Source organism: Trichechus manatus, unplaced genomic scaffold, assembly GCF_000243295.1.
Source record: "Trichechus manatus latirostris isolate Lorelei unplaced genomic scaffold, TriManLat1.0 scaffold00003, whole genome shotgun sequence".
NCBI classification, from domain to species: Eukaryota; Metazoa; Chordata; class Mammalia; order Sirenia; family Trichechidae; genus Trichechus; species Trichechus manatus.
The window spans coordinates 4951233-4976595 of NW_004443939.1; the positions used below are offsets into that span (position 1 = coordinate 4951233).

The 25363-nt window shown below is 42.1% G+C and overlaps 1 protein-coding gene across 1 annotated transcript in view; it reads left to right on the forward strand.

Annotated features, from left to right (window-relative positions):
• The first annotated feature begins 12596 nt into the window (after window positions 1–12596).
• Window positions 12597–25363, forward strand: part of FGGY (FGGY carbohydrate kinase domain containing) — a 557022-nt gene continuing 544255 nt past the window's right edge. The window contains exon 1 of the mRNA XM_004368991.2: window positions 12597–12706. The gene's annotated coding sequence lies outside the window, so the exon portion shown is untranslated. The remainder of the gene's footprint in view (window positions 12707–25363) is intronic.

A 25363-nucleotide genomic window follows, 5' to 3' on the forward strand; every position in this document is an offset into this window, starting at 1 on the left:
AGCCCACTGTTGAGACCTACTGCTCAGAAAAAAAGATTCCTTTCAAAATATTACTGCTCATTGACAATGCACCTGGTCACCCAAGAGCTCTGATGGAGATATACAAGGAGATTAATGTTGTTGTCATGCCCACAACCACAACAACCATTCTGCAGCCCATGAATCAAGGAGTAATTTTAACTTTCAAGTCTTATTATCTGAGAAATACATTTTGTAAGGTTATAGCTGCCATAGATTCCTCTGATGGATCTGGGAAAAGTAAACTGAAAACCTTCTGGAAAGGATTCACCATTCTAGATGCCATTAAGAATATTCATGATTCATGGGAGGAAGTCAAAATATCAACATTAACAGGAGTTTGGAAGAATTTGTTTCCAACCCTTGTGGATGATGTTGAGGGGTTCAAGACTTCAGTGGAGGAAGTAACTGTAGATGTGGTGGAAGTAGCAGAGAACTAAGATTAGAAGCTGAGCCTGAAGATGTGACTGGATTGCTGCAATCTCATGATAAAACTTTAATGGATGAGGAGTTGCTTCTTATGGATGAGTAAAGAAAGTGGGTTCTTGAGATGGTATCTACTCCTGGTGAATATCCTATGAAAATTGTTGAAATGACAACAAAAGATTTAGAATATTACATAAACTTAGTTGATAAAGCAGCGGCAGGGTTTCAGAAGATTGACTACAATTTCCAAAGAAGTTCTACTGTGGGTAAAATGCTATCAAACACCATTACATGCTACAGAGAAATCTTTCATAAAAGGCAGAGTCAATAAATGTGGCAAATTTCATTGTTGTCTTATTTTAAGAAATTGCCACAGCTACCCCATCCTTTAGCAACCACCACCCTGATCAGTCAGCAGCCATCAACATCGAGGCAAGACCCTCCACCAGCAAAAAGATTCTGATCACTGAAGGCTCAGATGATGGCTAGCAATTTTTAGCAATAAAGTATTTTTTAATTAAGGTATGTACACTGTTGTTTAGACGTAATGCTATTTCACACTTAACAGACTACAGCATAGTGTAAACATAATTTTTATATGCACTGAGAAACCAAAAAATTCATATGACTAGCTTTATTGTGATATTTGATTTATTGTGGTGGTTGGAACTGAACCTGCAACAGCTCAGAGGAATGCCTATAGTCTCCTAACTATTACACAACTACTAAGTGGTAGAGATTAAAACCTGGTACTGTCTGATTCCCCTATAGGGTCACTATGAGTTGGAGTTAACTTGACAGCAGTGGGTTTGGTTTTTTTGGTATTTACTATCTGATTCCAAAGCTTATGATTTTTATGCTGTGGCATGCTGCCAGCCTTCCTTGAGGTGTGTCTTAGTTACCTAGGGCTGCCGTAACAAAAAATACCACAAGTTGGTGGCTTTAAAGAACAGAAATTTATTTTCTCACAGTCTGTAGGCTAAATGTCCAAATCAGGGTCTCAGCCATGTCGATTTCTGTGGGCCTCCCTCCTAATTTCTGTTGTCTGCCGGCAATCCTCGGTGTTCCTTTGCTTGTAGACCGGGCCTTGCATAGCATCTGTCTTCCCTTTGTATGTGTGTTTGTCTTCTGTGTCTGTTTTCCCTTTTCATAAGATAATACTCAGAAGAGATTTGATTTAAGACCCACCCTACACTGATCTGACCTTATTAACATAACAAAAAAGCCCTCCTGTTTCCAAACAGGTTCAGAATTACAGGTATAGGGGTTAGGGCTTTAACATAGTATTTTGGAAGACACAATTCAATCCATAACAAGGTATATGTGAGGGACTCGGTACCTTCTGCAGTGTCTCCCCAAGTCACAGGAACTTGATGAATTATGGTTCGTTTTTGGGTTCTAGACAGTTTACCTCAGCTGGGGAAAGTTCATCTTTTGGTTCTCCACTAATTTCAGAAAGGAAGTGATTTAAGCTGTGTGACCTTAGGCAAGACATATCTCCTCTCTGAGCCTCACTCTCCCTCATAAGGTTACTGTGAGGATTGATTGAGAGGATAACTATAAAGCCCTTAGCACAGTTCCTACACATAGAAAACCCTCAGAAATGACACCTTATCTAGAGTCTAAGAAAAACTTAGAGAAACAGGAAGAACATGTGTTTGTGGTTCAGGGTGGGGGGTGGGTGCTGGGCGAGTGCATGTGATAACTGCCTTTATGTGTAAGTGGAAACCAAGGAAGAGACATCAGGACTTGCTAGCATATTTTATCAAAGTTAAGACTCCATCAGGTGAACTATGAATTCTATATATCTCTTCGAAAGAACAAGCATTGAAAATTAAACTAAGATGCAATGCTTTCTTATTACTTCAAGTTTTCATTTTCTTCATACTAAGAAAATCTCTTTTAGATGTTGAGCACTTTTTCCCGGGTTTATTGACCATTCACATACCTTCTTTTGTGAAGTGTTGTTCAAGCCTTCTACCCATTATCAAAATTGGGTTATCTGTCTGTTTATTATTGAGTTGTAAACATTCTTCGTATATTCTGGCTTAAAATCTTTTGTCAGATAAATATTTTGTGACTGTTTTTCCCAGTCTGTGGCTTGCCTATTCATATTCTTAACAGTATCTTTTGATGAAGTCTATTGTATCAAACTTTTTATTTGATGGTTATTCTGTGTGGTGTACTATTTGCTTAGGTATCATTTCTATCACTAGACTGTAGGTTCCTAGAGGGAAAGAATGTGAATATGTTTATCTTTTGCCCCAGCCTCCAGAACAATACCTAACACATAGATGGTTCCATAAGTGCAACAGTAAGATTGCTGGGAGGAAGAAGAGGAAAATATATGTTCCCCTTTCCTCACATGGAGTGGCCGTAGTTTATTTGTTTCCCCTGCTTGATTCTCTTTGGCAATCAGATCTCCTCACCTCCCCCTCCTCCACCATTCACCTATTCTGATTCAAGTGAGGGTGATCTCTTTACAACCCATTCTGAGGGTGGGCGCTTCACCCAGTCTGAGTCAGTCAAAGCCTTGCCAGGAGTTCTTGCAAGAAATATGAAGATGGAGATACCCTCACTCTCGTCCCACAGGATTTATGAGGACATTGTACGGCCAAAGCAATTGGTGGCCATCTTTGCTACCATCTGGAATGCTCCTACTTAAATATGAAGTCAACTCAGGAATGAAGAATGAAAAAGGGAGAATGAAAGATCACTGAACACATAATTTGAATCCCTAGACCTAGACTTTTCCAAAGTTCACCCCACCTTGAACTTCCCAATTAAATGAGTCAGTAAATGGTTTCTGATTTATTGCTTCTTTAAGCTAGTTGAATTATATTTCTATCTCTTGCAACCATAAGAGTCCTATCTAGTATACTGCTTAATAAAAGCACCCCTTCCCTATGAGAATGAGGTAAAGAGCTCATTCTCCAACACTCCAGAGGACTTTAGGAGGTGAAATAGAGAGGGGTAGAGAGCAATATTTACAAGAATCTGAAAAATATGTAAACTACAAAACAGGAATCCCGCTTCTATGTGTTATGTTGTAGTATTAAAAATGACAAGCTTTTCATTATCATCAAAACTAAAAACAAAAAATAACTATAAGTCTTATATCATGGAAAAAAATAAAAATTCCTAAGCAATAAACGCTTTATTACCAAAAAAAAAAAAAATTTGTTTGCTTGCCCTGATTTTGGTTTTGCCATTGAAATGAGATTTCTCTTGCTAATCATTTTTTTTTTTTTTAATTTATTGTGCTTTGGATGAAAGTTTACAGAGCAAATTAGTTTCTCATTAAGCCATTAATACATATATTGTTTTGCGACGTTGGTTGCCAGTCCTGTGACATGTCAGCACTCTCCCCTTCTCGAACTTGGGTTCCCCATTTCCATTTGTCCAGCTTTCCTGTCCCCTCCTGCCTTCTTATCCTTGCCGCGGGATGGTGTGCCTATCTGGTCTTGTGTACATGGTTGAGCTACACTTATTACAAAAAAAGAAAAAAAGTCACAAGTTTTTCATCATCATAAAAAGTAAAAACAAAAACTAACTACCAGTCATATCATGGAGAGAACTGTGACTATCATGTCTGAGTGTACGTGCCCCTCTTCCCACTCTCATTTTATTTCTACACATTGTCATCAAACATTTGCTTGATAAATGAATGAAAAATGAACCACTGAAAGGAGCAAATTCATTCTGTCTCTCTTTTAGCAGTGGAACATTCATCAAATGATTTTTTTTAAACAGATTCTGTCATATAAAATTGATAAAAGTAGAGTTGTTCTAATTAAAGATATATATGTGTGTATGTCTGTGAATATATGTATGTGTGTGTGTAAGTGTATTTATATATATGCATGTGTCTGTGTGATCTGAATACCTGTGTGTCTATATGTTTGTCTATCTATGTTTGTATTTGTGACTGTTTATATGTGCATGGCGTATAAAGGAGTCTGAGACTGTATATGTGTATTATGTATATGTATGTGTGTGTGAGCGTGCATTTATGTGTACATGTGTTTGTGTGTATAGTCTATGAGTCCTGTATGTCTATATTTCCCTGTAACTATATTTGTACCTGTGTGTCTGTATCTCTGTGTGCTATATTGCGGTTTATAGGATAATTTTATTTGTGTGGCTCTGTTTGTGTCTGTGTATATACATAAGTGAATACGGGTTTACATGTGTATATATCTGTGTTGTATGTATATATGTGTGTGTCTGTGCATTCTGTGTGTGTGTGAGTGTGTCTGCATGTGTGTTTATGTAAATGTGTGCCTGTGCATGTATGTGTGTGTGTGTCTGTGGGTATATTTGTGTGGCTATATGTGTACGTTTGTGTGTGTGTGTGTGTGTGTGTGTGTGTGTGTGTGTGTGTGCATATATAGGGATTGGAGGAGGGAAAAGCTACCCATATCCTATTCCGTAAGGAGCCCTGGTGTCGCAGTGGTTAAGGGTTCGGCTGCTAACCAAGAGGTTGGCGGTTCAAACCCACCAGTTTCTCTGTGGGAGAAAGATGTGGCAGTCTGCTTCTATAAAGATTACAGCCCTGGAAAGTGGTAGTCTGCTTTTATAAAGATTATAGTCCTGGAAACCCTATGGGACAGTTCTATTCTGTCCTATAGGGCTGCTATTAGCTGGAATCAACTTGATGGCATACAATAACAACAATACTATTCTGTACTTTTACAAATTAGGAAAAGTTGCTTTCTCTGGTGGGGTACAAGTAGCCTTACAGACACAGGGCTTAGGGAGCAGAGCAGGGACTGGATTTGAGGTCTTAGCAGAGAACATCTTGGTCATCAGAGATGGGAGGGGGCATGAGGGGGCATTTTAGAAGGTCTGGAATTAGAAGTCAATCCAGTCTCTTGTTTGCCTTGCAGGCAACTTCTCAAAGAACTCAGTCTGAAAACTACCAAAATCAATGTTTTCTAATGCTGCCCAAACGACATGATTATGAGTAGTTCACGGCAGTATCCACCTCAACCCACACACCGCACAGGCTTCAGGGCCTCCTTCTTTGACTCGGCCCCTGAGGCCTTGAGCATGTACCTCCAGCAGGCATTCTCCCACCTCTGCTTTCCCAAGCCAGAGTCCTGCCTTGTCATCATCTCATGGCCCTGGTCTTACTTTTGCCACCTGTTGCCTTGTTGGGGGAAAAGTTCCTTGGGATTTAGGGTTGTGCACTGTTGTCACGGCTCATCACATATTTGTACTTTTATTAAAGTGACTCATGGGCAAGAGGCTGCAGGGTTGGGTGAGGGCGGTGTTAGGTGGAGAAAGATATGGATGATATAGAATTAATTTAGATGGTGAGTGAGGTCTTGGAAGTGAGAAGTGGGTGAGCAGTTTAAACTCTGGAAGAGAAAACTGAGGTTTCAGGCTGAAACCAATGAAATTTATTAGTACTTACATTCATTTGAAGCCTTCAGATCCAATGTGAACATCTCTGCCCACCTCAGATTCTCAGCGGAAACTCCCTCTTCAGCAGTTTGACCTGTAGTGTCTCGTGATAGACGACCTTGGGCAAGTTGCTCAACCTTTGTGAGCCTTCATTTCTTAAATAATAATCTCTACTCACTCACGTGGGTGGTTTGGAGGAATAACTGAGATATTGTATGTGAAGGTGCAGAGCACAGTGCTCAGTAAATGTTACAGCAATCATTCCTTCTCTTTTGCATTCCTCACCCCCTCTTCTTCCCACCAGCTTCTGGGCACCCATAGTACTTTATCCATGCTTTTAATATAACCTCCAGCTCTAGCCTAGCACCTTGAAAGTACTCAGTATTCAGTAGATGTTTGTTGAGTAAAGAGATGAAAGAAGGCAAAGAGACAGGCAGAAGGCAAACAATAAATGCTGTCATTGTTGTTAGTAATAAATGTTTTTGTTGTCATTAGCTGCCTTCAAACTGGCCTCTGACTCATGGCGATCCCATGCACATCAGTATAAAATGCTACCTGGTCCTGTGCCATCCCCATGATCAGTTGTGGATCAGACCATTGTGATACAGTTTTCAATGAATAGTTTTTGGAATTAGATTGCCAGGCCTTTCTTTCTAGTCCATCTTAGTCTGGAAGTTGTGCTGAAATCTCTTTAGCATCATAGCAACATGCAAGCCTCCACTGATAGATGGGTGGTAGCTGCTCATGAGGTACATTGCTCATGAGGTTCAAGTGGGAATTGAACCTGGGTCTCTTGCATGGAAGGTGAGAATTCTCCACTAAAGGACCAATGCCTCACAAGTAAAAAAAAAAGAAAACAAAAAACCCATTGCCTTTGAGTTGATTCCAAGTTGTAGCAACCCTATAGGACAAAGTAGAACTGCCCCATGGGGTTTCCAAGAAGCAGCTGGTAGATTTGAACGGCCGACCTTTTGGTCAGCAGCCAAACTCTTAACCACTGCGCCACAAAGGCTCCAAGCAATAAATTAAAAAAAAACCTGTTGCCATCAAGTCGATTCCGACTCATAGCAACCCTATAGGACAGAGTAGAACTGCCCCATAGGGTTTCCAAAGAGCCGCTGGTGGATTTGAACTGCTGACCTTTTGGTTAGTAGCCTGAGCTCATAACCACTGCGCCACCAAGGCCCCAAGTAATAAATAGTAGACAAATAATAAAGAAAGCAAGTTGGAACGTTTTCTCATGTTTGGAAATGAACTATTGGCACCCTTCCAGGATGAAAGTTAAGCAAACTAATGATTTGGTATATAAAATATGGCTCTGGGTGATGGTCAGGGTGAAGAACTCAATACGCCCTTCTAGTCAGTGGTTTCTCCTTACTGACCATCTGTTGTGGTCTCCAGTGAACTATTCCTGCTATTTTCCTTCTGATGTGACAATGTGCATTTGGAAGAGAGAAAGTGTGTATGCAATGACACCTGTTCCTGCCTGAGGGTCAAGTTTAACTGAGATTTAAGGGCATCTAAGTTGAGAAAGAAAGATAAAACAAGTCTGATTAGGAATGAGGAAATCAGTAGGCAGGCAAGGGCTGCCACCACCATAATCATATGCATTTATTAACCACCTGCTATTACAAAGCACCTGGAGCCCTCATGGTGTAGTGGTTAAGAGCTCAGCTGCTAACCAAAAGGTCAGCAGTTCAAATCCACCAGCAGCTCCTTGCAAACCCTATGGGGCAGTTCTACTCGGTCCTATAGGGTCACTATGAGTTGAAACCGACTTGACGGCACCTAACAACAACAACAATTACAGAACACTGTGCTAGTTGCTGAGATTCTAAAGCAGATGGCGGGGTTCTTGCTTTCCAGAGGCTTCCAGTCTAGGGAATGGAATTGGGTGGAAGACTAAGAAGTATCAAGCATATGATTACTGTCTGTTCAGCACTGGGACAAATGTTTAAAAATATGTCATGAAACAAATATTGCTCTCTAAAAAAACTGAGGTTTAGAGAGGTTAAGAAACTTTCTACAAGTCATTCAGTAAATAAGAAGTAGAACTGGGAGAAAAACCCAAGTCTGTCTGACTCTAATGTCTTTGTGCTGCTCATAGGATTACGAGCAAGGGCATCAGGGAAAGCATGTACAAAGAGAATTAACTTACAAGGCATCTGTCATGGATTGAATTGTGTCCCAAAAAATACATGTCAATTTAGCTAAGCGATGATTCCTAGTATTATGTGATTGTCCACCATTTTGTTATCTGATCATTTTGTCACCTGGTGTAATTTTCCCATGTGTTGTAAATCCTACGTCTATGATGTTAATGAGACGGGATTAGAGGCAGTTATGTTAATGAGGCAGGACTCAATCTACAAGATTAGGTTGTGTCTTGAGTCAATTTCTTTTGAGATATAAAAGAAAGAAGCAAGCAGAGAGACAGGGAGACCTCATACCACCAAGAAACAAGAGCCAGGAGAATAGCATGTCCTTTGGACCTGGGGTCCCTGTGCTGAGAAGCTGTTTGACTGGGGAAGGCTGATGAAAAGGACCTTCTCCCAGAGCTGACGGAGAGAGAAAGCCTTCCTCTGGACCTGGCACCCTGAGTTTGGACTTCTAGCCCCCTACACTGTGAGAGAATAAACCTGTGTTTATTAAAGCCATCCACTTGTGGTATTTCTGTTATAGCAGCACTAGTTAACTAAGACCGCATCCTAGGTTCAGTGCCAAGCGAGTAGATGATAAGTATTGCAGGAACTTAGAAGAAAAGAGATTTATTGAGGCCTCAGGTGAATAGAAGGAGAAACTTTACAGAGGAAGTAGAATCTTAACTAGTTCCTGAACACAGAATATGACTCCAACAAGAGACAAAATAAGGGAGAGGCTTTCCAAGGAGAAGAAGGCATGGTATATGCAAAAGTAAGAGGTAGGAAAATTCTCATTTTCCAGGTTTATATTATGCAGTGTGGAGTGCTGGAGAGAACACAGCCTGTTCCAAATTTACTAACAGTACAGCCTTAGGCTGCTCACCTAATCTCCCATAAACCTCAGTTTTCCCATCGGTACAATGGGTGTGATAACAGCCACTTCACAGTGTTGTTGAAGATCAGAGACAATGTATGTAAAGTACCCGGTTCTTCAGAATCACCAACCTAAGATAGACCTCAGTATAAATGGGGTCCCTTCTCTCATAGTATCCTATTTTTCTTTCTACTTGCAATACAACTAATTATATATTTGTGTGTTTTTGTTTAATATCTGCTTCCTCGCTCTAAGTTCCATGAGGACAAGGACAATGTCTTTCTCAACACTGTCTCCTCAGTGCCTAGAAGAGTAGGCACTAAAAAATTCTTTTTTAACTGAATGAATATATGAATGCATAAATGAATAAATGAATTCATGAATAATGATCCTATTTCTGAGCTGTGGCTCTAAGAATCTGGGAAAATACACATCTTCTGGTCAGAGGACAGGTTGCTGATGCAGGGAAAGGCATCAGAGAATGAGTTAGAGTATTTCAGGACTTTCAGGAGTCATCAGGGAAGTCACCAGGTCTTTTCCCTGCTTCAAGTGCTGCATGTAACCATCTCTGAGCAGGAAGGGAATTACACAAACTTCCAATTCAGCTGATTCCAGTGTTTCACAATGCAGCTCTTTCTGTCTCTCTTAAATCTGATGCGCTGCTTCGCTGGCGTGACTTGTGGTATTCTTAGCAGACAATGAAACTATATGATCTCCATGCTGCACAGTGATGACTCTGAGTGAATATCTAGATTTGCAAATAATTAAGCCTTATAATTCAGGGCAATGCAACAATCCTGTATGCAGAGTACGAGAGGAGGAAGGGGGATAGACAGATGCTCTGGTAATTACTAAAAAAACAAAAAAACCCATTGCCATTGAGCCGATTCTGACTTATAGTGACCCTATAGAACAGAATAGAACTGCCCCACAGAGTTCCCAAGGTTGTAATCTTTACAGAAGCAGACTGCCACATCTTCTCCTGCAGAGCGGATGATGAGTTCGAACTGCCAACCTTTCGGTTAGCAGCTGAGTGCTTAACCACTGCACCACCAGGGCTCCTAGTTGGTAATACTAGGCATTATGAAATGTTCTATGATAGAGGTAAAGACAGGGCACCAGTGGTACAGAGGAGGGTGTTTGGCCCAGGGTAAGCAATGTACAGGGTAACATTTACAGCTTTTCAAAATATGATTACATATATAGCCTCACCTTAGTTTCCATGCAGCCATGAAGAATGGGGAAGTATGGATAACATTTGCATTATTTGTTCCTATTATAGATATAGGGAAACTGAGGCAATGGGGGTGAGGCCACTAGTCTGGGGCATAGATCTGGATTTAGTGGCAGATATAGACACCCGGCGCAGATCTCACAGCTATCAGTTTAGGGATCTTTCTTTTGAATTACATGATCATGCACTCACCTTAAAGTTGGTCAAGAGTGTGAGCCATGCCTGCAGTGTTGCAATTCCTCTCACCTTCTCTGATGTATTTCGAATACACATTTGTACTGGAATATCAGAACAGAATAAATCAGGGGTTTGCAAACTAAGGCCAAAGTGTCAAATCCAGCCTGCTGCCTCCTTTTGAAAATAAAGATGTATTGAAACATAGTCATGCCCATTTGTTTACGTATATATATTTAATGGCTGTTTCCATACTACAAGATATTTACTATCCAGTTCTTTACAGGAAAAGTTTGCTGAGCCCTGGAATAGATGAATGGAATGGAAGTAAATGAAAAAAAAAAATCTATTCATTTATTCACTTATTTATAATGGGACCGCCACCACCATCCCTTGCTGGGGAGTCGATTCTGACTCATGGTGATCCCATGTGTGTCAGAGTAGAATTGTGCTCCATGGGGTTTTTAATGGCTGATTTTTGGAAGTAGATTACCAGGCCTTTCTTCTGAGGCAAGTCTGGGTGGATTCTAACCACTAACTTTTCGGTGAGCAGCTGAGAATGTTAACTGTTTGGCCACTCAGGGATTTTTCATAATAGACAGTATATCATAATTGAAAAAGAATGAGAATTGGCCTCAGACAAACCTAGGTCTGAATCCCACATCTGCCACTTGGCTGGATGAACTTGAACAAGTTATTTAGAATTTCTGAGCCTGTTTCCTCATCTATAAAAGTGAAATAATAATTCAAGTCTAACCAAGTGAGATCTCCTGCCATAGTTCATGAGGCAACTAGCATATATCATTTATTCCATTCCTGAGCATACACTGAGGAAGATCTGGGAGGAATGTCTTGGGTTCAGCACCCAACACTTTACGAAGCATTTTCCTATCTGTTACCCCATTTACTCTTTTGAATACCCTGGAAACGGAAGATGAGCAGTTCTTAATGTTGTTCCTGTGTTACACTGCAATTCGTACTGGTGGTAAATAACCAGGAGCCCTGGTGGCGCAGTGCTTAAGAGCTTGGCTGCTAACCAAAGAGTTGCAGTTCGAATCCACCAGCCGCTCCTGGGAAACCCTACAGGGCAGTTCAACTCCATCCTATAGAGTGGCTATGAGTGAGAATTGACTCAACGGCAATGAGTTTGGTTTTTGGTTTGAGTACCTCATATCCTCCCAAGGAGTCCACTGCTAGGTCTTTGGGTATTTTGTTGTAAGTGAAAGGGGAACCATCATGATGTACATGAAAGAAAATGACCCTTAACCAGGATCCCTTGCAGAGAGGCAGCACAAAGCCTGTGGGGCTATTAGTGGGGCTTCGGCCTCGCTGAGCCTAAGTGTTCTCATCTGTAAAACAACGATAAGAACACCTATTTATTGTGGGGGTTGTTGTGAGGAATAGCAGACAATCAATATCATGTGCCTAGCACATAAAGCCAGTTCAAGAAAATCTACGTTATTACCAGGGCTTACTTCTCATAACTGGTGTGTCCTTAGAAAGTCGCTTTGCTTTGCATGGCCTCAGTTTCTTTTTCTAGGAAAACAAAGGGTTTTGATTCAATGGCTGCTAAACTATCTTTCAAATCTAGGGTTCCATCAGTCTAGGAACCTACCTTTCTCTGTATGATTTTTAATGGAAATAGTTCTGATTGACTACTAGGTTGGGATTCTCCCTCCGGTTACAACCCAGCTACATGCCCTTTTCTGACTCCCCACATCTGTAAAGTAGGGATAAACAGTATTCAGTCTACTGGAAAGGTAAGGATTGTGAGGCTTAAAGGAGATAGATGTGCCCATTACCCACCAGATTGTAGATTCCTCAAAGGCAGGGATTTGTTTACATGATGTCATGCCTACTTCACGAGTCGGCCCCAGAATTAGATGTGTAAATTCTTGTGAAGTATGAAAGAATAAGACCTGGCACAAAGTAAGCATTCAATGAACATTATTATTTTTTACACCAGAATGTAACAGTCCTCATGCTCAATAAATGGTCGAGAAGTAGAATTATAGGATACACATTTGACACACACATCCATTAGGGGCTGTAAAGAGTTTGCCTGTTAAGTTGTGTGAAATGAGCCCAGAGAGCAGAAAACTCCCAGCTCAAACCAAGAGAGGCCTATTCGGTCCCTTTAAAAGCCAAGGCGGAGGGAGGGGCCTTTTGCACAACCCTCAGACCTAGCCTTAACTGCGAGCAAGAGCCCAGCGGTCTCGGAGGAGGCGGGATGGCGAGCGCTAGCCAATCCCAGGCCCGGTTCAAAGGGCCAATCGGGGCGCGTTTTACAGGGGCCGGCCATAGCCGGCGCGCCTGGGCGAGGGGTGGGGCTGCCGCAGCCAGCCGGGACCGCCCTGTTGAGGCGTGGTGGGGTTTCGCGCAGTTCTCTGCAGAGCCCAGCTAGCTAAAATGTAATATCAGATTGGACAAGTAAGTGACCCTCCTCTCAGTCCCACATGTGCATTAGGGGTTTTGCAGGCGTGCATACTCTCAGCGCGCACGTCCAGGAAGAAGGTTCTCCCACCTGATAGCGCACCGGGCCAGCGCCTTCCTCCCCCTTGCTGCTGCCTCCTCCTCTTCCTCTTCCCGCTTACACTAGCCTCACACCAGCCGGGCCTTTGGCTACCCAGGCATTATTGAGTCCCCTTTGTCCTGGGTGAGGCTTCTGGGCAACTTTAGGAAAGGGTTGGCCTTTACTGCATTCCTAAGGTTGCCAATGAGATGTCTGGGACCTGGGGTCCTCTCCGAGTTAACTATGTTCTGTTCCTCTCTCCTTCCCCAAACCGCATGTTTTAGGACAGTACTTTTCCATGGCATATTTTCGGAACCTTTTAATTCAAATATGGCTACTTAAGGTATTTTAAGGCCAGTGCTGTTTCCAGCCACTTGTGATAGTATTTGAGGTGCAGTTTAGTTTAGATGCTATCATGCTGTTTCATTACAATTGACCTGGTATGAAAGGCCTAGGGGTATCTTTCTGTTTTTATTAATTTCTCTTACGGGTTGACAAGATGGAAAAGTAGTAACTTTTCGTAATATTGGCTGTTTTCCACTAAAGCCTTACTTATTCCTTAACACTAATTTTGTTCCCAAATTAAAGGGTCAGTCATGACCAAGATATGTAAGACTTTTCATCTTTACGTTAATTTTTTAAAATTTGACATCTGGAGGCAGGGAGTGATTATGCTTTTGAATAGCATGTCAGGAAGAAAGAAGGCAGTTCTGTTAATTTGTGGCTGTTAAATGGTAGAGTTTTGCTTGCTTTTCCCCTCTTTCCAGTGATCCAACAAGTGTATAATAATGATTTTTTAATTTTTTAAGTTGCTAGCTAGGTCTTCTAGCCTGCTGACTGCCTCCTCGTCTTCTGGGAGCCTCCTGTTAATGCAGCCTTCACGCTTGGCCCTTGACCTGATGGCCACTGCCTGGCTCTTAGCAGGGTCCAGAGCAGCCGAGGAGGACCTCCTAGGGGGAGGCTGAGAGGACAGTCCTTAAGGATCCCTGGGGAAACACTAGAGAGGGGGTGAAATAAGCCTGGAGATTGGGTTTGAGGGGGGCAGATTGGGAGCCTCTCTGGCTGGATTTGGAAGTCAAAACGTGTGTGTTGCAAGGAGCAAACAACACAGAGGGTGGAGAGTTGTGTCTTTCTGGATGAATTAAGAAGTTTACTGGGAGGAGACTGGGCCATGTTCCAGCTTGTGTTAATTTTTGCTGTGGGCCTTGTCTTTTCCTGGACTCTGGTTCCCTTCCCCTAACCTTTCTCTTAGTTCCAGTCATAGTCAATTACCAGCTGGTTTTTAAAACAATTTGAGGTAATGAGTCTTGCTCTTAAACTCTCAGCCAGAATAGGACCCCCTAAGGGGATTTGAAATAATTTTTGCCAGAATGTACTACAGAGATCACTTAACCTCTCCCCTTCCCACCCCTTTTATAAGGGAGGGACATAGAATCAACCTGGGTGGTATAAGAGGAGGTCATTCAAAGCGTTTCTTCCATTCACTCATTTGTTCACTCATCCCGGGGCACATACTGTTGGGCTGAATGGGCCATTGATTTATCTCTTCATATGCTCTATCCAGAGCGCCTCTAAGAAGTTACACAGTGATCTGAAGATCATTCTAATTAAATATACTAAATGCCCCTTACCCCTTTTCCTTTTCATTTTTGAAAAAGCCATGGCACAGAAGAATAGTTACAGTAACTGGAAATATTTAGCATGGAAGAAAGAAGAATCAATAGGGGGCCATGACAGCCATCTTAAAACATTTGAAGGGATAGCCCAAAGAAGGAGTAGGCTGTTTGGATGATCCTGAGGGATAAAAATTGGGACCAAAATTAGGAAGGCATACAAAGCAGAGTTCTACTCAATGCAAGGAAGACCTTTCTTCTTATTACATCAATAGCTACTTGTAGTGAAGTTCAAATGGCATAAAATCACCCTACAAGCCCCCGCTATATTCCATTCCCTACATGTAACTGCAGTAAGCAGGTTTTTGTGTATTGAAATCTTGTATGGTAGGTCTTAATACAATACAATGCTTTTCAAACTTTAGCATCCATCAGAATCACATGGAGGACATTTAAAGCCCTGGCTGTGGGGCCCCACCCCCAGTTTTTGATTTGGTAGTTCTGGGCTAGAGCCTGAAAATTTGCATATCTAACAAGTCACCAGGTGATGTTGATGTTGCTCTTCTGGAAACCCCACTGAGAACCACCAAAAACCAAACTCACTGCCTTGGAGTCCATTCCGACTCAGTGATGACTGTTGGTGCTTTATCCTTTGTGCAGCAAATACAGAGAGCTCCCATATACCCCCTCTCCCTGCTACACACAATTTCTCCTATTATTAACATCTTACATTAGTGTGATACATTTTTTACATTTGATGAACCAATATCAATACATAATTAACTGAAGTCCATGTGAGGATGGCGCAGGACAGGGCAGTTTCCCGGGCAGTTTTGTTCTGTTCTTTTGTACAGAAGATTGTTATGAATCAGAACCTATTTGACAGCACCTAAGAACAACAAATTCCATAGTTTACATTAGAGTTCACTCTGTGTGTTGTACGGTCCTATGGGTTTTGACAAATGCGTAATGTCATATGTCCCGCATTACAGTATCATACTGCAGCCATGGTGCCTCAGTGATTAAGAGCTCAGTTACTAACCAAAAGGTGAGCAGTTTGAATCCACCAGCAGTTCCCTGGAAATCTTATAGGGCAGTTCTGCTTTGTCCTATGGGGTCACTGAGTTGGAATCAACTTGGTGACAACAGGTACAGTATCATACATAACAGTTTCACTGCCCCTAAAAATGCCCTGTGCTCCACCTATTCATCCCTCCCTTCTCCCTCTGAATCCCTGATGGGCAGCCACTGATCTTTTTATTGTCTTTATTGTTTTGCCTTTTCCAAAACGTCACATAGTCGGAATCATACAGTATGAAGATTTTTCACACAGGCTTCTTTCATTTTGCAATATTTGTTTAAGGCTCCTCTATTAAAGTGTTAAAAAGCAAATATGTCACTTTGATGACTAAGGTGCACCTGACCCAAGCCATGTGTGGTGGTTAAGATTGTACGTCAACTTGGCTGGGCCGTGATTCTCAGTGTTTATATGTGATCACTCCCATAATTGAATCTTCTGTGAGTAGCCAACCAGTTGAAAGGGATTTTCCTTGGGGGTGTGGTCTGCATCTGAATATAAGCAGATGTTCCAGCTTTTTGCTCGCTCTTGGATCCTGCGGCTGCCTCCTGTTTGTCTGACCTCCAGTTGTTGGGACTTGAGCTATCAGCTTATCTGCCAATCTTGGGATTCGTCAATCTTCACAGCCTGTGAGCAGAGCCCTGCTGTCCAACTTGCTGATCTCGGGTTTGCCAGCCCCTGCAGCTATGTGAATCAGAAGCCTCGCAGTCTTGCCTGCCGATCTTGGGTTTCGTCGATATTCACAGCCTGTAAGTAAGAGCCCTGCTTTCCGACCTGCTGATCTTGGGTTTGCCAGCCCCTGCAGCTACATGAATTGGGAGAAGCCTCTTGATCCACGAACTAGGGACGCTCCAGCCTCTACAATTACATGAGCTATTTCTTTGATATAGATCTCTCTCGATACATGTTTGTACGCTTTACTGGTTTTGCTTCTCTAGAGAACCCAGCCTAAGACATCATGGTATTTTCAATCACCTCATATGCATTTGAAAGCTGGACAGTGAATAAGGAAGACCGAAGAAGAATTGATGCATTTGAATTATGGTTTTGGCAAGGAATATTGAATATACCATGGACTGCCAGAAGAAGAACAAGTTTGTCTTGGAAGAAGTACAGCTGGAATGCTGCTTAGAAGTAAGGATGGTGAGCCTTCGTCTCAGGTACTTTGGACATGTTATCAGGAAGGACCACTCCCTGGAGAAGGACATCGTGCTTGGTAGAGGGTCAGCGAAAAAGAGGAAGACCCTCAACGAGATGAATTGACACAGTGGCTGCAACAAGTTGCTCAAGCATCACAATGATTATGAGGGTGATGCAGGACTGGGAAGTGTTTCATTCTATTGTGCATGGGGTCTTTATGAGTCAGAACTGACTCGACAGCACCGAACAACAACAACATCTTTATAAATCCAATCTTTATTTGTCTTTGGGAGTTGAAATCATTACATATAAACTTGCAGATATATTTAAATATATAAATACATACATTCATAAAAAATACACAAATCATAAAAATTTACTTTGATGATGAAGAAGAGTTGGATAATGTTGGCATTTTGTCAGTTGGGGTAATACCTCCACTTGTAGAAGGTTCTGTATCATCTGGATTATTCCTGGGAGTGGGGGAGGCTTTTCTAGTCAGAAAATTAGTGAGAGCTGTCTGTGTGGTCCTTTTCTTTTTTTCTTTATTCATTTTGTGGTAACATCTTATTGCTTCCTGCACCTCCCTATCGACTTTAGCAAAGTGACCAGTGTTTGGGTCCATGTTGTCAAGCAACTGAAGCCCCTGATGTAGTTTAGAAAACTAAATCTATATGGCAGTGTTTTAAACAGTAAATCATAAAATTGAACATCTGCAAGTGAACATCTGAGAATGATAACATCTGCAAATTATGTGCTGATCATTGTATGTGGTACATATTACTAATGATAAGATGTACCAAAAAAAAAAAAAAAAAGAATGGTCATAAGAGTGGTTCGTCGTAACTCGAATACATCCTAAGTCGGGGATTAGAACTACCAACAGTGCATAAAATTGCCTGTTTACTCACATACTTGCCAACATAGGTGTTATTAAAATTTTCAGTTTTGCCAGTTGGTTTTGTGGAAAATTATATCTCAGTATTGTTTTCTTTGTATTTCCTAGATTATTTGTGAGTCTGAGGATACATGTATATTCTTTTCATATGTATTCATTTCTTTTTTGTGAACTGCAAGTTCATATAGGAAAGGAAAAAGTATGAACAAAGGCACCTGTTTGAGGGGTTGTTAGTAGTTTTGTAGGATTGGACTGTAAGGGGTTCATTTGGGGGGACTAAGGTTAGAGAGACAAGCAGGAGCTAGAGGGCTTTGTGGGTCAAATAAGCTTGGACTTCATTATGGGCAAAAGATGCGTTAGTGGTGTTTAAGCTTGTGCTTTAACCCTCAACAATTTAAGACAGAGTTATGTCTTTGAGGCCTGTAGGTGGTACAAACAGTTAAGTGCTTGTCTGGCTACTAACTGAAAAGTTGGTAATTCGAACGTACCCAGAAGCACCTTGGAAGAAAGGCCTGGCAATCTGTTTCCAAAAGGTCAACCAAAAAACTAAACCAAACCCATTGTTGTTGAGTTGATTCTGACTCAGAGTAGAACTGCTCCATAGGGTTTCCAAGGAGCAGCTGGTGGATTTGAACTGCTGAGCTTTTGGTTAGCAGCCAAGCTCTTAACCATTGTGCCACCAAGACCACATGAAAATCGTTTGGGGCTCAGTTGTACTTTGCAACATATGGGGTCACCCTGAGTCAGAATCGACTGTATGGCTACTGGTTTAGTTTTTTTGGTTATGTTTGTGGAAAGGCAGACTGTTCAGTTCCCTAACTATAATGTTTAATCTTCAGAGAGCTCATTTTTTAGGCCTTTTACCTTAGACGTTGAAGCCACTGGGCCATGCTTCAAAACAAGTAAGTGCTAGAATAGGCCAAAGACCTCAGGCAGCCTCTGGCTTGCTGTTGTCTCTGAGGAAAGGGTTTTGCAAGATCATGTGGAGAATGGATTTTATTGCTTTAGCTAACACTGCCCTGAGCCCCTCCCTAATTTACGGGCATCTGACAGCACTCATTAAGGTTGGTAGGTTCTTCTGTTGTTTTAATTTGAGTTACTTTCTGGGAAAAGCTGTGGGTTTCGGCCAGTGTGCTAATGATAATGGCATTGCATTGAAGGTCTGGTTAGGCGTATGGAAAATCATTTTGTAGTTAATTATGTCATCAAATCAACAGCAGACTTTCAGAGAAGAAAGAGAAGGGGAAAAACTACATATATATTTAAATTATTGAGACCTCAAAGAAAGGTCAGGAATTCACGTTTCTAAAAGAGGAGTCCATGTAAGAATAAATCACCAAGTTTTCATGTAATTTTCTCTGTTATGGGTTTAGCTTAGTAATTGGCATATCAGGGATTAAAATACAATAACTCTGTGTTTAGAGTCAGCACCCCCCCCCACCCCAAGTCCTTTGTGCCTGTTCTAGCATTTTTTCTGCTTCTGGAGCCCTGGAATGAGAATGGGAGAGCATAAAATCCAAATTTTTGTTTTTAGTGAAATTAGTATCAATTGAGTTTGTAAAAGATAGACTGACTTTGTTGGTCCGTTTGTCCGGGTGGGCTCCCTCTCCATCTTCCTTCTCCCCTCCATATGCATTCCTATGGGAGTAGGGCTCTTGGTCAAAGTGGAGCCTGCCCCAGGAGGAGGAAGGTGGTGCTTCAACCACAAGCTTGGGGATCTTAACTACCCAGAAGAGAGGCTTGCTGATAGTGCTCCATAGAGCTTGCCAGGGGCGGAGAGTCCTTAGAGTCTTTTTATTTTAAAATTTTTACATTAAAAATTTCTTCTACCCCATAACCCATTTATTTCCCATATTACTGGATTGCACTATGTTGTTGTCGTTAGGTGCCCTCAAATTGATTCTGACTCATAGCAACCCTGTGTACAACAGAAGGAAACACTGCCCGTTTCTGCACCATCCTCGCAATCATTGCTGTATTTGAACCCATTGTTGCAACCACTGCCGTCAGTTCATCTCATTGAGGGTCTTCCTCTTTTTCACAGAGCCTCTCTACTTTACCAGGCATAAGGGACTGGTCCTTCCTGGTAACATGTCCAAAGTATGTGAGGTGAAGTGTCACCAGCCTCGCTTCTAAGGAGCATTCTGGCTGATTTGTTTGCTTTTCTGGCAGTCCATGGTATATTCAGTATTCTTTGCCAACACCATAATTCAAAGGAATCAGTTCTTCTTTGGTCTTCCTTATCATCCAGCTTTCACATGCCTGAGGCGATAGAAAATACTATGGCTTGGGTCAGGCGCACCTTAGTCCTCAAAGTGACATCTTTGCTTTTTAGCACTTTAAAGAGGCCTTTTGCACCAGATTTTCCCAGTGCAATATGTTGTTTCATTTCTTGACTGCTACTTCCATGGGCGTTGCTTGTGGATCCAAGTAAAATGAAATCCTTGACAATTTCAGTCTCTTCTTCATTTATCATGATGTTGCTTATTGGTCCAGTCCTGAGGATGTTTGTTTTCTTTATGTTGATGTGTAATCCATACTGCAGGCTGTGGCCTTTGATCTTCATCAGTAAGTGCCTCAACTCCTCTTCATTTTCATCAAGCAAGATTTTGTTATCTGCATATTGCAGGTTGTTAATGAGTCTTTCTCCAATCCTGATGCCGCGTTCTTCATATAGGTACTGTCTATAGGTACAAGGAAGTAAGGAGTAGAACATGTTCAGTTAATATCTGATATTTTCTACATCAGGATTTATGGTAATATAAGGTGGTCTTTATTAATCAGAGCATGGAGAAACTATTTCTAATGATTAAACGTCTGAAAGATTTCTCCAGATAAATGGACTTGAAAGTTCATTCCGAAGTATGCCTGGAAAGAAGGTGACTTGTTAGCATGGAAACCTTAGTCATTTTAGGGATGGTAGCAAGAATGTAGAGCCCTGGTGGTGCAACGGTTAAGCACTTGGCTGTTAACTGAAAGGTTGACCATTTGAACTCATCTAGCAGCTCCATGGGAGAAAGACCTGACGGTCTGCTCCCTTAAAAATTACAGCCTAGAAAATCCTGTGGGGGCAGTTCTACTGTGTCAGATACGGTCGATATGAGTTGGAATCGAGTCCATGGCATACAACAACAACAACAGCAAGAATCTAGGTGTCTCTGGATGATACAAATGATAATGCACTCAGCTGCTAACCAAAAGGTTGGAGGTTCAAGTCCACCCAGAGGCACCTCAGAAAAGTCTCCTGGCGATCTACTTCTGAAAAATCAACCATTAAAAACCCGATGGAGCACAGTTCTTCTCTGACACATGTGGGGTTGCCATGAGTTGGAATTGACTTGATGGCAGCTATTTGCAAGAGTCTAACTCTGACTTAGACAAACCTGAATTTGTCCTCTCTCTACTGGCTTTGTGACCATCAGCAGGTTATTGATCCTTTCAGAATTTCAGTTTCCTTATCTGTAAATGGGAGAAACAGTATATGCCTTGATGGGTGTTATAAATGTGGGTTCCCTTCTCCCTTTCTCCATTCCAGGGAATGGCTTGGTAAAGGTACAGAAGAAGCTATTATTAAAAGTAAGGAGTCCTATATTAGAACAGAAGGGTTGGATGGAAAAGGTGAGGGGGTAAACAGAGTTTTGTGGAGGAGGATATGGGAGATCTGAGGTTTAACTTGCTTCAGGGGGATGTTTGTTGGCAGAGTTGTGGGATGCCATTTGATGAGTCAGATTTTTCATCCATGTTTCCTTTTTAGGAGCTATGCTGTGCATTCATTTTGCATTTTCTTTGTGACTGCTGTTCACTGCCTATGGGGCTCTCTGAGGGTGGTGGTTTGGGCTGCCGTCAGTGGACTGGCCCTGTTTTGATCCTGTGGCTGCCACAGCGTGAGGCAGGATGGGGTTTGGTGAGTTTTGACTTCTCTGCCTTGTGAATCTAACCTTGAAATTAAAGAGACAACCATCCTTTCTACAGTCTGATATAATGCCATGCCTCTCCTCCAATCCCCTCATTTTTGTCTGAAAAAAAAAAAAAAAGGAATCAGTACAATGCATGAAGATCCTTACCAGTCTGAAAAATATTGTTTCTTATCTAGTGGTTAGAATGGTCATGAAATAAGTAAATTGGCACTGATATTAAAAAAAAAAAAAATTGGTGTTGAATCAATTCTGACTCATAGCAGCCCTATAGAACAGAGTAGAACTGCCCATAGGGTTTCCGAGGAGTGGCTGGTGTATTCAAACTGCTGACCATTTGGCTAGCAGCTGAGTTCTTCACCACTGTGCCAGCATTACCAACTAATTTTTCTGCATTCTGCGGAGAAAGTAGAATTGGAATAGGGTACTGGACCCCTTGAAGTATGGCCAGTCTTCTTGCCATACCTTTGCTTTCAGCCACCATTTTATTGCTATACATAGTTTATTAGGTTTTGCTTAAAGTACATAAACTAGAAGTAATTTGAAGTTAACAAACAGGGCTGCTCAAACAGGGCTAGTTCTGCGGGCAAAGAAGAATCAGCACAATTTAGGGACTCAGTGTCTCCAACTTCATCGGTATCTGCCCATATGTGCCCATCCCAATTTTCAAGACCCCATTAGTTCCCAATCACTGCTGTCACTTTAACATTAGACACTTCGGGAGGCTGGGAATTCAATTTGTGTGGTAATTTATTCACTTATAGGGTGAGACTCTGGGTTTGGTTTACAGAAATCTCAGCTCTGGCACACGCACAATTTATAGGTCATTTATGTGGCACTTGAGCTGGGAATTTAAAGTCCTGAGCCCATCCTTCTCTTTTCCCACTTGTCCAACAAAATTAAGAGCAACCAGCTAATGTCATTATATTCTTCAGATAGACAAAAATATTCCAAGGTAGGAAATACATGACCACTCAGAGCCTTGTCTCTTGTGCGTATTTAATTAGGAGCTTCCGATAGTGGTATTTTGTGTTATCTCTATTGCCTAATCACTCTAGGGACTGTCACTGTCCTCTTTACTATTGGAAACAGAGTCATTAGTGCTTTAACCCGTTGCCTTTGAGTCAGTTCTGACTTGTAGCGACCCTGGTGGTGCAGCGCTTAAGAGCTACAGCTGCTAAACAAAAGGTTGATAGTTCGAATCCACCAGCCACTCCTTGGAAACCCTATGAAGCAGTTCTGCACTGTCCTATAGGGTCGCTATGAGTTGGAATCGACTTGAGAGCAACGGAGTAGTGGCTTTAAATCTAACCAGATTCAAATCTGATTTCGGATTCTCTAGAAGAATAGAGGAGCCCTTGTGGCGCAGTGGTTATGAGCTTGGCTGCTAACCAAAAGTACGACAGTTCAAATCCACCAGCCACTTCTTGGAAACCCTATGGGGCAGTTCTACTCTGTCCTGTAGGGTCGCTATAAGTCAGAATGGACTCGACGGCAACGGGTTTGGTTTGGTTTTTCAGAGAAATAGAAACAGCAGAACAAAAAACAAAAAACAAATCATACATATATGTTGCTGTTAAGTGCCATCAAGTCATTTCCAACTCATAGCGACCCTGTATACAACAGAACGAACGCTGCCCAGTCTATATGTATAGTATGTATAAGGAACCCTGCGGGTTAAGTGGTTAAGCACTCAGCTGCTAACCGAAAGGTTAGCAGTTCAAACCCACCAACTGCTCTGTGGGAGAAAGGTGTGGCAGTCTGCTTCTGTAAAGATCTCAACCTTGGAAACCCTATGGGACAGTTCTACTCTGTCCTGTAGGGTCACAATGAATTGGAATCCACTCGATGGCAATGGGTTTGGTGTTTTCTCTCTCTATATATATATATGTATTTATGGGGAGGCAGAGGGAGAATGGAGGGAAGGAGAGGGAGATTTATTTTGAGGAATTGGCTCAAGTGATTGTGAAGGCTGGCAAGTCCAAAATCTATAGGTCAGGTGACAGGCTTGTGTCCCAACTCAGTAAGTTAGATGATGGAGGAGTGAGAGGAATTCTGGCAGAGTGTCTATCTATAGTCTGGAGGCAGAATCCTCTCTGGAAAACTGAGTTTGCTCTGAGGCCTTCAACTGATTGAATGAGACAACCGGCATTATGGAGGGTAATCTGCTTTACTTAAGGCCAAGTGATTTAAATGCTAATGGAATGTAAATATTTTGTAATAATATCTAGGCAAGTGTTTGACCAAACAACTGGACACCATAGCCTACACAAGGTGACACATAAAATTAGCCATCTGACACATTAATTATCAATTGACACATTAATTAATTACCCAAATGAATCTCCATCTGAGGATTTACTTCTCAGTCATCTGAGAGACTTGCCTTCATTCCTCCCAAATGGGCTGACTCTGTTCATTCATTCACCTACTATGTACCAAACTTACAATTTTTTTGTGTATATGTGCATGTATTGAATATACAGAGGTGGAAAGGACAAGCCCAGCCCGTGTCCTCCCTCAGCTCTGAAGACACAGCCCTGCATCTCTTTGTAGGATGACTTGTGCGCTCCTTGTTGGAGTTTTTTTGAGAGCCCCTGGGCTCTGAGACAAACCCAGGATGTGTTTCCCCATTGTCTTAGTCATCTAGTGCTGCCGTAACAGAAATACTACAAGTGAATGGCTTTAACAAAGAGAAATGTATTTCTTCACAGTAAAGTAGGCTAAAAGTCCAAATTCAGGGCGTCAGCTCCAGGGGAAGGCTTTCTATCTCTGTTGGCTTTCTCATCAGTCTTTCCCCAGACTAGGAGCTTCTCCTTGCAGGGACCCCAAGTCTAAAGGATGTGCTCTGCTCCCAGCACTGCTTTCTTGGTGGTATGAGGTCCCCCTGTCTCTCTGCTTGCTTCTCTCTTTTATATCTCAAGAGATTGCCTCAAGACACAATCCAGTCTTGTAGATTGAGTCTTGCCTCACTAACACAACTGCCACCCATCCTCCCTCATTAACATCATAGAGGCAGGATTTACAACATGTAGGAAATTGCATAATATTGGGAATCATGGCCCAGCAAAATTGATACACACATTTTTTAGGGGACATAATTCAATCCATGACATTCTACCCTTTGGTCCCCCAAAAATCGTATCCTTATGACATGCAAAACATATTTATCCCATCATATCATAGCAAAAGTCTTACTCCAAGTCCAAAATCCAAAAATTGCTCTTCATCTGTGAAATCTAGAATACAAGTTATCTGCTTCTAAAAGTAATGGCAGAGCAGGCACAAGCTAGACATTTCCATTACAAATGAGAGAAACTAGAGGAAAAGAAGGGATAACAGGCACCAAGCAAGTCAGCAGAACTCATTACATTAGCCCTCAAAGCTGTGAAAGTAATCCTCTGTTCTCTGAGGCAGTTTACACAATGGCCCTGCCCTCCAGACTCTAGGTATTGGCCATGCTCTCCAGATTCTGAGTGGAGGCTCCTCGGCCCTGGGCTTCAGCTCCGCCTTCCAGGCCCACTGGGACAGCAATTCTGCTCCCTCGGCTTTAGGCGTCCCCATTCTCCTAGCCCATCTGAGAGGCAACTCCACACTTAGAAACACCAGAGGCCGTGGCTCCACCCTTTGAAACCCCAGAGATTATGGCCATATCTTTTGAGACTGAGGCAGCTTGGCTTCTTGTGTTCCTTGTCACTTCAGCGTCTGCTTCCTGTGGGCTCTTGGCCCTCAGGCCTCACGCGGGCATCTGCCCTGCTGGGGCAAGTGTTCCAAAGCTCTGTAGCTCCACCGATAAGTGCCCGGAGGCACGCTACTCCGCCAGGAAGCCTCTTGTGCACAGGTACTCAGCTCTCTTACTCCATGGTCAGCTCCAGAGCCGTCTTGTCCTGGTCTCCTGGTTCTGCTGCTGGTTCTCTGCCACTGCCGCTTCA